This window comes from Dioscorea cayenensis, chromosome 7 (assembly GCF_009730915.1).
Source record: "Dioscorea cayenensis subsp. rotundata cultivar TDr96_F1 chromosome 7, TDr96_F1_v2_PseudoChromosome.rev07_lg8_w22 25.fasta, whole genome shotgun sequence".
Taxonomy (NCBI): domain Eukaryota; kingdom Viridiplantae; phylum Streptophyta; class Magnoliopsida; order Dioscoreales; family Dioscoreaceae; genus Dioscorea; species Dioscorea cayenensis.
The window spans coordinates 20,228,868-20,233,115 of record NC_052477.1 but is presented as its reverse complement, the minus strand read 5'-3'; the positions used below and the strand labels follow the sequence as shown (position 1 = coordinate 20,233,115).

The 4,248-nt window shown below is 44.3% G+C and overlaps 1 non-coding gene across 1 annotated transcript; it reads left to right on the top strand.

Annotated features, from left to right (window-relative positions):
* The first annotated feature begins 1,860 nt into the window (after positions 1 to 1,860).
* Positions 1,861 to 1,967, top strand: LOC120266101. The gene has a single exon (XR_005537945.1). It is a non-coding gene; the product is annotated as a small nucleolar RNA R71 (small nucleolar RNA).
* The last annotated feature ends 2,281 nt before the right edge of the window (positions 1,968 to 4,248 follow it).

Here is a 4,248-nt window from a genome sequence, read left to right as displayed (position 1 = left end):
AAAGTCTCTTGAGAGTAGAGGGTGTATTATCGGGCTTCGGACTACCTAAAAATGATACGTCCAACTTCTTCGGTTCACGTACATCTCCAACAGCCTTGGAGTGTTTCCGATGGTGTCTCCTAGCCCTCTTCATTTTCCGGAGCACTTTCTTCAAGATCCCAGGGGTAGATGGTACTTCTTCTATCGAACCAAGCATCATTACTTCTTCATAATCCTCCTCTTGGTCAAACAAACCTTCATACGGGTCCGGATTGAACATCTCCTACATGTATTCATCAATAATCTCATCACGAGTGTCTAGAAAAATATAAAGTATCTTCGAAATCAAGAGAATGCCTCCATGGCTTCAACAAGGCAAGATGTGAGCTTGTCATCTCCAACTCTCAATGTGAGCTCCCGTCCATGTCAATCAATGCTTTGGAAGTCCGCAGAAGAAAGGTCTCCCAAGTATCAAGTGTACATCTCGCATCCTCATCGACATCTAGCACTACAAAGTTAATCGAAAAAATGTACTTGTCCACCCTGACAAGCACGCTCTTCAATGATGCCTCCTGATGTTGCAATCTGCTCGGTCCGCTAGTTGTAAAGTCATCCGAGTAGGCCTAGGCTCGCCCAAGCCTAGCTTTTGAAAGAAGGTGTACGGCATGACGTTGATACTAGCCACTCGAATCCGCCAATGCCATTTCCTCACCTAAATTTCCAATATTGCACGCGAATGATGAAGCTTCCTGGTCTTTTTCTTCTTGTTCGGGCATGTTCTTTTGCAACAATCGCCGAGCATGAAGTATCTAAAATCACCGAAGCACTCTCCTCCAGATTTTCCTTTTGTTGGTCAACAAGTCTTTCAAGAACTTCGATACTTAGCCATTTGGGCCAATGCCTCAACAAAAGGAATATTAATGTGGAGTCGCTTGAACAAACTCGTGAACTTTTGCACATGCTCATCCCCTTTGTCATTTTTTTCAATCTAGAGGGATAAGGGATTCTTGGCTTTTAAAGGTGGGGGTGCTACCTCTTCTCCCTTGCTTGTTCCCTCTTCAACCCTCTATAGCCTCCGTGTGTGTTCTTTTGGCTTCTCACCCCGAAGCCTACCTTCAACCTCACGACCACTTCTCAAAGTGATCGCCTTCACGTGCTCTCCCAGGATTGGTCTCGTATTGCCCGCAAGCTTCCATGTGGTCTTTCGAGAGAGACTTCAGCACTTTGCCACACCGCATTTTCAAGGTTATGCAAAGAGGTGGTTGCGAGTGTAGACTGACCGATTCAAACCTTGTATTTGCTTATTGTATAAATCTAGTCAAGTGCTTCTCTAGGGTCACTCATTCGGGTTTCCAAACCCTCGAGACTCGCTTTTCCACCGAGGGGCTTGTTGTTGTTGTTGGAAACCCGTGGCCCCATGGCCTTTTGTGGACCTTTGATTACTCCATGAGAAATTGGGATGATTCTTCCAACCCGGATTGTAGGTATTGCTATATGGGTTTCCTTGAGGTCTCATGCCGCATTTCACAAAATCAATATTCTCCACCGAAGAAACATCACCAATAGAGAGCATGTCCTCCACCACACCCGGTGCAATTAGTCACGGCCGCCAAACTATTTGAAGTTAGAAGATCTAACTTCTTACTCAAATTTTCCACTTGGGCCGCCAATGAAGTTACCGCATCTATCTCATGGAGACCGGCCACCTTTTTCTCCTCCCTAGCATTCCATTGGTAGCTATTTAACCCCATTTCTTCAATCAACAGACGGGCCTCATCGGGGGTCTTGCTACCTAAGTTACCTGCTACTGCCGCATCCAAGAGTTGCCTTGTACTCGGGTTCAAAACATTGTAAAAGGTTTGAACAATCATCCACTCTAGGAATCCGTGTTGCAGGCACTTTCTCAGGAGCTCCTTGAACCTTTCCCATGTCTCCAATAGAGACTCCAATTCCAACTGAACAAAGGATGAGATCTCGTTCCTAAGCTTTGCTGATTTTCCGGGAGGGAAATAACTAGCTAGAAAAGCTTCCACCATCTCCTCCCATGTGGTAATTGACGCTCTAGGTAACGAGTGTAGCCACTGCTTTGCTCTCCCCTTTAGGGAAAATGGGAAGGCTCTCAATTTGATGGCATCATCCATCACCCCATTTATCTTCAGCATATCACACACCTCGAGAAAGCTCTCTATGTGACTATTTGGATCCTCATCGGCCAAACCATTGACTATGACCCCAATACTGAAGGTCTGGCATAATTGGATAATGTTCGCTGTTGCTCATTCTGTTCTGCCATGTTTTCAGATTCTTCTACTTCCAAATCAGCTGGATTAGACTGTTCTTATACAGGCTCTTTCCATTTTCTTCTAAGTGTACGTTCAAGCTCAGGATCTCCTTCAATCAATGTTGAGGGATTCCCTCGAGTCATAACCTGGAGCTGAACCCAAAAAGAAGGAAAAAGAAATCAGAACGATGATAGAATAAGAAGATAGGAAATAGAATGTATGGTGAAATAGCTAAGAAAACAAAGTGCAAAGTATCTCTAAATGCATATTCCACAGCAACGGCGCCAAAAACTTGACAAGGTCCCCTTGCGTATATCCCGCAAGTGCACGGGTTTGTCGAAGTAATAATCCCAGATGAGCGGGTATCGAATCCACAGGAAATAGGGAATAAAAATACTTAATTTGATTCTTAGCTATATGAAAGATCAATGATGATAAGTGTGACAATGATTCAATTCTCAACAATAAAAACAGCAAGTAAGAGAGCAAAAGTAAAGAAGGGGGTAAGGCAATCGGTAAAGATGGGGTACCCGGATAATGCTCCGCCTAGGATAATTGTTTCAAGTGCAAGAACCATCTATTATGCTTCCTAATCAATGCAATGGTGAGTCATGGAAATCCTTAATTACATAGTCCTAAATCTAAGGTCAACTATGCCTAACTCTATACATGTCCCGGAGGAGAGATTGGATAACCTCTCAACCTCAGACTCGCATGACAGAGTTGCAATGAGCTCTAGGGATTCCAAGTGATAAATCTCTTCCTAGTTATAGACCTAACCCTTTGGTCCGTGTGAAAGGTACCCCAACCACGATTAAGCCCTAGATACTAAGATCACCTCAACGATTCACCACAGTACGCCGCAACTAAGCCCCAACGGAAGTTCATCCCTTAGACCATTCACTCTATTATTGCCACAAAAGAACTCGAGGAACGGGGTAGAATCTATCACGCCGGAAAGGGAAAGGGGACGCCCCTGCATCCTCCTCGACTTACCCACTCAACCCTCTCCAACCTCGCTTTGTCTAATGCTCGTGGTGTGTCACTCACTCACAAGGTTACCAACAAGAACTCTCAACTCTAGTGTTACTCTAGGGGAAATGTTCATACAATCAAGAATTCAAGGTTGGAACTCACAATAAACATCAATTAATTGAAAGAATAATAAAGAGATTCAACGAAACGAATATATCCTAGGGTTCACAAATAGAGAAGTACCCACTAGGGGATTAGCTCTCCATTGATCTAAGTACAATCAAAACAATAGAATGTAAAAGCAATGAATCCATAAAGAAACCCCCTCGATAGTCGTGTCGATGGTCTTGTGGAAAGTCCTCTACTCGTCATCCAAGGATTCCCTCGTCCGGTATAGGATACGCCTCGACGGAAGCTCCCCTACCAACCTTCTTCCTAAGCAATGATAATGTCGGAGCCGTAGAACCTCTATAAAACCTTGGCTAATACCCTCAAAACCCTAGCTGAAGCCCTCTCTCAAGTTGGGGAAAAGTTGGAGAAAAGAATACTAAGCCCGTGTGGATTCTCTCAACTCCTGTTTTCTCGACCGACCGTGAACAAAGGTCAGCATCAAAGACTCGCCTCGAATAGCTCATCGAATCCATACTTTCATCGAGTAACGCAAACGGGCACACGTTCACGTCATGGATCACTTGCTTCTTCAATGATAGGCAAGTTGGTGGACCTCTTGTTCTATGTGCATAAATCGGAATGCTCGAGTGTGACCGCCTTTTGTGCGCCTCACAAATGGATGTGCCAAACCTCGAATACGAGGAGGTTGGCACACACTCTAGCATCTCACATCCGACCTATGTCTTCGCTGCTTGGACCTTAGCAAGATTTACTCCCAAAAATTTAGTGCATTATGATCCACATTGGCTTCTTTTCCCTTAATACTCGGCCTCACAACCCTACATGCACGAAAGTAACATAAAAACACACATATTAGTGTAAAAACCTGAGAAAAGTAATG